Raw genomic sequence first — 7,623 nt, forward strand, 5'->3', positions numbered from 1 at the left:
CCTGATTTGCTCTTTGTCATCTATTACTACTGACGCCTATATCGACTCTGGCGCCGCTTTGAGTCTTATGGATTGGTCCTTTGCCAATCGTTGTGGGTATGATTTAGAGCCTTTGGAAACTCTTATTCCTCTGAAGGGGATTGACTCCACCCCATTGGCTAATAATAAACCACAATACTGGACACAAGTGACTATGTGTATTAATCCGGATCACCAGGAGACTATTCGTTTTCTAGTGCTGTATAATCTACATGAGGATTTGGTGCTGGGATTGCCATGGCTGCAGTCTCACAACCCAGTCCTTGACTGGAGAGCTATGTCTGTGTTGAGCTGGGGATGTAAGGGGACTCATGGGGACGTACCTTTGGTGTCCATTTCATCATCTATTCCCTCTGAAATCCCTGAGTTCCTGTCTGATTATCGTGACGTCTTTGAAGAACCCAAGCTGGGTTCACTACCTCCGCACCGTGAGTGCGATTGTGCTATAGATTTAATTCCGGGTAGTAAATACCCAAAGGGTCGTTTATTTAATCTGTCTGTGCCTGAACATACTGCTATGCGAGAATATATAAAGGAGTCCTTGGAAAAGGGACATATTCGTCCATCGTCATCTCCCTTAGGAGCCGGTTTTTTCTTTGTGTCAAAAAAAAGACGGCTCTTTGAGACCATGTATTGATTATCGGCTTTTGAATAAAATCACGGTTAAATATCAATACCCATTGCCGTTGCTGACTGATTTGTTTGCTCGCATAAAGGGGGCCAAGTGGTTCTCTAAGATTGATCTCCGTGGGGCGTATAATTTGGTGCGGATCAGGCAGGGGGATGAGTGGAAAACCGCATTTAATACGCCCGAGGGCCACTTTGAGTATTTGGTGATGCCTTTTGGTCTTTCTAATGCCCCTTCAGTTTTCCAGTCCTTTATGCATGATATTTTCCGCGATTTTTTGGATAAATTTATGATAGTGTATCTGGATGATATTCTGATTTTTTCGGATGACTGGGACTCTCATGTCCGGCAAGTTAAGAGGGTTTTTCAGGTTTTGCGGTCTAATTCTCTGTGTGTCAAGGGTTCTAAGTGCGTTTTTGGGGTTCAGAGAATTTCCTTTTTGGGATATATTTTTTCTCCCTCTTCCATTGAGATGGATCCTGTTAAGGTTCAAGCTATTTGTGATTGGACGCAGCCCTCTTCTCTTAAAAGTCTTCAGAAATTTTTGGGCTTTGCCAACTTTTATCGTCGATTTATTTCTGGTTTTTCGGATGTCGTTAAGCCATTGACCGATTTGACTAGACAGGGTGCTGATGTTGCTAATTGGTCCCCTGATGCTGTGGAGGCCTTTCAGGAGCTTAAGCGCCGTTTTTCTTCTGCCCCTGTGTTGCGTCAGCCTGATGTGACTCTTCCTTTTCAGGTTGAGGTCGACGCTTCTGAGATCGGAGCTGGGGCAGTGTTGTCGCAGAAAAGTTCTGACTGCGCCGTGATGAGGCCTTGTGCCTTCTTTTCCCGTAAATTTTCGCCCGCTGAGCGGAATTATGATGTTGGGAATCGGGAGCTTTTGGCCATGAAGAGGGCATTTGAGGAGTGGCGCCATTGGCTCGAGGGGGCCAGACATCAGGTGGTGGTATTGACTGACCACAAAAATTTGATTTATCTTGAGACCGCCAGGCGCCTGAATCCTAGACAGGCGCGCTGGTCATTATTTTTTTCTCGGTTTAATTTTGTGGTATCGTACCTACCAGGTTCTAAGAATGTTAAGGCGGATGCCCTTTCTAGGAGTTTTGAGCCTGATTCACCTGGCAACTCTGACCCCACAGGTATTCTTAAGGAGGGAGTTATCTTGTCAGCCGTTTCTCCAGACCTGCGGCGGGCCTTGCAGGAGTTTCAGGCGGATAGACCGGATCGTTGTCCGCCTGATAGGCTGTTTGTTCCTGATGATTGGACCAGTAAAGTCATCTCTGAGGTGCATTCTTCTGCGTTGGCAGGTCATCCTGGAATTTTTGGTACCAGGGATTTGGTGGCAAGATCCTTCTGGTGGCCTTCCCTGTCACGAGATGTGCGAGGCTTTGTGCAGTCTTGTGACGTTTGTGCTCGGGCCAAGCCTTGTTGTTCTCGGGCTAGTGGATTATTGTTGCCCTTGCCTATTCCTAAGAGGCCTTGGACACACATCTCGATGGATTTTATTTCAGATCTGCCTGTTTCTCAGAAGATGTCTGTCATCTGGGTGGTGTGTGACCGTTTTTCTAAGATGGTTCATTTGGTTCCCCTGCCCAAATTGCCTTCTTCTTCCGAGTTGGTGCCCCTGTTTTTTCAAAATGTTGTTCGTTTGCATGGTATTCCTGAGAATATCGTTTCTGACAGAGGAACCCAATTTGTGTCTAGATTTTGGCGGGCATTTTGTGCTAGGATGGGCATAGATTTGTCTTTTTCGTCTGCTTTTCACCCTCAGACTAATGGCCAGACCGAGCGGACTAATCAGACCCTGGAGACATATCTGAGGTGTTTTGTGTCTGCTGACCAGGATGATTGGGTTGCTTTTTTGCCATTGGCGGAGTTCGCCCTCAATAATCGGGCCAGCTCTGCCACCTTGGTTTCCCCGTTTTTCTGTAATTCGGGGTTCCATCCTCGATTTTCCTCCGGTCAGATGGAATCCTCGGATTGTCCTGGAGTGGATGCGGTGGTGGAGAGATTGCATCATATCTGGGGGCAGGTGATGGACAATTTAAAGTTGTCCCAGGAGAAGACTCAGCTTTTTGCCAACCGTCACCGTCGTGTTGGTCCTCGGCTTTGTGTTGGAGATTTGGTGTGGTTGTCTTCTCGTTTTGTCCCTATGAGGGTCTCATCTCCTAAGTTTAAGCCTCGGTTCATCGGTCCGTATAAAATATTGGAGATTCTTAACCCTGTTTCCTTCCGTTTGGACCTCCCTGCATCCTTTTCTATTCATAACGTTTTTCATCGGTCGTTATTGCGCAGGTATGAGGCACCGGTTGTGCCTTCCGTTGAGCCTCCTGCTCCGGTGTTGGTTGAGGGTGAGTTGGAGTACGTTGTGGAAAAAATCTTAGACTCCCGTGTTTCCAGACGGAGACTCCAGTATCTGGTCAAGTGGAAGGGATACGGCCAGGAGGATAATTCTTGGGTCACTGCATCTGATGTTCATGCCTCTGATCTGGTTCGTGCCTTTCATAGGGCCCATCCTGATCGCCCTGGTGGTTCTGGTGAGGGTTCGGTGCCCCCTCCTTGAGGGGGGGGTACTGTTGTGAATTTGGATTCTGGGCTCCCCCGGTGGCTACTGGTGGAATTGAACTTGTGACATCATCTTCCCTGTTCACCTGTTCTGATTAGATCTGGGTGTCGCTATATAACCTGGCTTCTCTGTTAGATGCTTGCCGGTCAACAATGTTATCAGAAGCCTCTCTGTGCTTGTTCCTGCTCCCAGACATCTACTAGATAAGTTGGACATTCGTCCATGTTTTGTTTTTGTATTTTGGTTCCAGTTCACAGCTGCAGTTTCGTTACTGTGTCTGGAAAGCTCTTGTTGATCAGGAATTGCCACTCTGGTATTATGAGTTAATGCCAGAGTCCTAAAGTAATTTCTGGATGTGTTTTGTTAGGGTTTTCTACTGACCATGAAAGTATGCTTTCTGTCTTCTGCTATCTAGAAAGCGGACCTCAAATTTGCTAAAACTATTTTCCTGCTGCGTTTGTTGTTTCATCTCATATCACCGCCAATATATGTGGGGGGCTTCTGTCTCCTTTTGGGCATTTCTCTAGAGGTGAGTCAGGTCTTATATTTCCCTCTGCTAGCATTATTTAGTTCTCCGGCCGGCGCTGGGCATATAGGGATAAAAAGTAGGACATGCTACCTGGCTACTTCTAGATGATGCGGTAGGTTTAGTTCATGGTCAGTACAGTTACATCTTCCAAGAGCTTGTTCCTATAGAGGCTTATGCTAGTTCTCTGGCCATGGAGATCATGACATAAACCACTGTTTGGGCACATGGCGGGGCTCGGAAGGGAAGTAGTGACGATTTGGAATGCAGACTTTGATGGAATGGTCTGCGGGAATCATGTTATGTTTGCAGAGCCCCTGATGTGCCTAAACAGTAGAAACCCCCCACAAGTGACCCCATTTTGGAAACTAGACCCCCCAAGGAACTTATCTAGATGTGTGGTGAGCACGTTCAACCCCCAAGTGCTTCACAGAAGTTTACAACGCAGAGCCGTGAAAATAAAAAATCATTTTTCTTTCCTCAAAAAAGATGTTTTAGCAAGCAATTGTTTATTTTCACAAGGGTAACAGGAGAAATTGGACCCCAATATTTGTTGCCCAGTTTGTTGTGAGTACGCTGGTACCCCATATGTGGGGGTAAACCACTGTTTGGGCGCACGTCAGGGCTCGGAAGGGAAGTAGTGACATTTGAAATGCAGACTTTGATGGAATGGTCTGCGGGCGTCACGTTGCATTTGCAGAGCCCCTGATGTGCCTAAACAGTAGAAACACCCCACAAGTGACCCCATTTTGGAAACTAGACCCCAAAAGGATCTTATCTAGATGTGTGGTGAGCACTTTCAACCCCCAAGTGTTTCACATAAGTTTATAACGTAGAGACGTGAAAATAAAAAATAATTGTTCTTTCCTCAAAATTATGTTTTAGCAAGTATTTTTTTATTTTTGCAAGGGTAACAGGAGAAATTGGACCCCAATAGTTGTTGCCCAGTTTGTCCTGAGTACGCTGGTATCCCATATGTGGGGGTAAACCACTGTTTGGGCGCACGTCGGGGCTTGGAAGGGAGGGCGCACCATTTGACTTTTTGAACGCAAGATTGGCTGGAATCATTGGTGGCGCCATGTTGCGTTTGGAGACCCCTGATGTGCCTAAACAGTGGAAACCCCTCAATTCTAACTTCAACACTAACCCCAACACACCCCTAATCCTAATCCCAACTGTAGCCATAACCCTAATCACAACCCTAAGCCCAACACACCCCTAACCACAACCCTAACCCCAACACACCCGTAACCCTAAATCCAACCCTAATCCTAACCCTAATCCCAACCCTACCCACAACTGTAACCCCAACACAACCCTAACCCTATCCTTAACCCTAACCACAAGCCTAATCTTAACCCTATTTCCAACCCTAGCCCTAATTCCAACCCTAAGGGTACCGTCTCACATAACGATTTACCAACGATCACGACCAGCGATACGACCTGGCCGTGATCGTTGGAAAGTCATTGTGTGGTCGCTGGGGAGCTGTCACACAGACCGCTCTCCAGCGACCAACGATGCCAAGGTCCCGGGTAACCAGGGTAAACATCGGGTTACTAAGCGCAGGGCCGCGCTTAGTAACCCGATGTTTACCGTGGTTACCAGCGTAAAAGTAAAAAAAAAAAACGTACATACTCACATTTTGGTGTCCTTCAGGTCCCTTGCCGTCTGCTTCCCGCTCTGACTGAGTGCCGCCGTACAGTGAGAGCAGAGCGCAGCGGTGACGTCACTGCTGTGCTGTGCTCTCACTTTCCGGCCGGCAGACAGTCAGAGCGGGAAGCAGACGGCAAGGGACCTGAAGGACACCGAAATGTGAGTATGTACGTTTTTTTTTTTTTTTTTACTTTTACGCTGGTAACCACGGTAAACATCGAGTTACTAAGCGCGGCCCTGCGCTTAGTAACCCGATGTTTACCCTGGTTACAAGTGAACACATCGCTGGATAGCTGTCACACACAACGATCCAGCGATGACAGCGGGAGATCCAGCGACGAAAGAAAGTTCCAAACGATCTGCTATGACGTACGATTCTCAGCAGGGTCCCTGATCGCTGCTGCGTGTCAGACACAGCGATATCGTATGGATATCCCTGGAACGTCACAGATCGTACCGTCGTAGCGCTCAAAGTGCCACTGTGAGACGGTACCCTAACTCTAATTCCAACCCTAACCCTAAGGCTATGTGCCCACTTTGCGGATTCGTGTGAGATTTTTCCGCACCATTTTTGAAAAATCCGCAGGTAAAAGGCACTGCGTTTTACCTACGGATTTACAGCGGATTTCCAGTGTTTTTTTTGTGCGGATTTCACCTGCGGATTCCTATTGAGGAACAGGTGTAAAACGCTGCGGAATCCGCACAAAATTGACATGCTGCGGAAAATACAACGCAGCGTTTCTGCACGGTATTTTCCGCACCCTGGGCACAGCAGATTTGGTTTTCCATAGGTGTACATGGTACTGTAAACCTGATGGAAAACTGCTACGAATTCGCAGCGGCCAATCCGCTGCGGATCCGCGGCCAATCCGCTGCGGATCCGCGGCCGATCCGCGGCCGATCCGCGGCCGATCCACGGCCGATCCGCTGCGGATCCGCGGCAATCCGCTGCGGATTCGCAGCCAAATCCGCACTGTGTGCACATGCCCTAACCCTACCCCTAACCCTAACCCTACCCCTAATTCTAACCCTAATTCTAACCCTAGTTCTAACCCTAACCCTAGCAGAAAAAAAAATATATATTTTATTTATTTTTATTATTGTCCCTATGGGGGTGATAAAGGGGGGTCATTTACTTTTTTTTCATTTTGATCACTGCGATAGGCTATATCGCAGTGATCAAAATACTTCTGAAATGAATCTGCCAGCCGGCAGACTCTGCGGGCGCAGTGCGCATGCGCCGCCATATTGGAAGATGGCGGCGCCCATGGAGAAGCCGGACGGACATCGGGAGGCCCGGTAAGTATGAAGGGGGGGTGATCGGAGCACGGGGGGGGGGACCGGAGCACAGGGGGGGGGACCGGAGCACAGGGAGGGGGCACCGGAGCACGGGGGGAGCGGACAGGAGGACGGAGGAGCGGACAGAACGAATTAGGGGGGCGGACCGCGCACCGGAGCACTGGGGGGGCGATCGGTGGGGTGGGGTGGGGGCAGATTAGGTTTTCCAGCCATGGCCGATGATATTGCAGCATCGGCCATGGCTGGATTGTAATATTTCACCGTTTTTTTGGGTGAAATATTACAAATCGCTCTGATTGGCAGTTTCACTTTCAACAGCCAATCAGAGCGATCGTAGCCACGGGGGGGTGAAGCCACCCCCCCTGGGCTGAAGTACCACTCCCCCTCTCCCTGCAGATCGGGTAAAATAGGAGTTAACCCTTTCACCCGATCTGCAGGAGCGCGATCATTCCATGACGCATACGCTGCGTCATAGGTCGTTTTGGCACCGACTTTCATGACGCAGCGTATGCGTCAAAGGTCGTTAAGGGGTTAAAAAAAAAAAAAAAAAGCAATGTCATCTGTGACTGTATATGAAAATTGTGACCTGGTGTGACGTGAAACTGACATCAAGTTTCACAGGTTTGGAGGATTAGCTCAAGTGGTAGAGCGCTCGCTTAGCATGCGAGAGGTAGCGGGATCGATGCCCGCATTCTCCAATGCTACCATTGGATTCCTTTTTCGCAGAGTTGAATGAATCATTTTTACCATCTGCCCGTGGCACCCACGGCCAAACCTAGGAGGCTTTCGACAGTGGCCAAAACAATCCTTCGATAGCTCAGCTGGTAGAGCGGAGGACTGTAGCTCTAAATTAGCAATCCTTAGGTCGCTGGTTCAATTCCGGCTCGAAGGAAGTTTTGTTTATCT

The 7,623-nt window shown here is 48.5% G+C and overlaps 1 non-coding gene across 1 annotated transcript; it reads left to right on the forward strand.

Moving 5' to 3' along the window:
• The first annotated feature begins 7,342 nt into the window (after positions 1-7,342).
• TRNAA-AGC (transfer RNA alanine (anticodon AGC)) lies at positions 7,343-7,415 on the forward strand. The gene has a single exon. It is a non-coding gene; the product is annotated as a tRNA-Ala (tRNA).
• The last annotated feature ends 208 nt before the right edge of the window (positions 7,416-7,623 follow it).

Source organism: Ranitomeya variabilis, chromosome 2 (genome assembly GCF_051348905.1).
Source record: "Ranitomeya variabilis isolate aRanVar5 chromosome 2, aRanVar5.hap1, whole genome shotgun sequence".
Taxonomy (NCBI): domain Eukaryota; kingdom Metazoa; phylum Chordata; class Amphibia; order Anura; family Dendrobatidae; genus Ranitomeya; species Ranitomeya variabilis.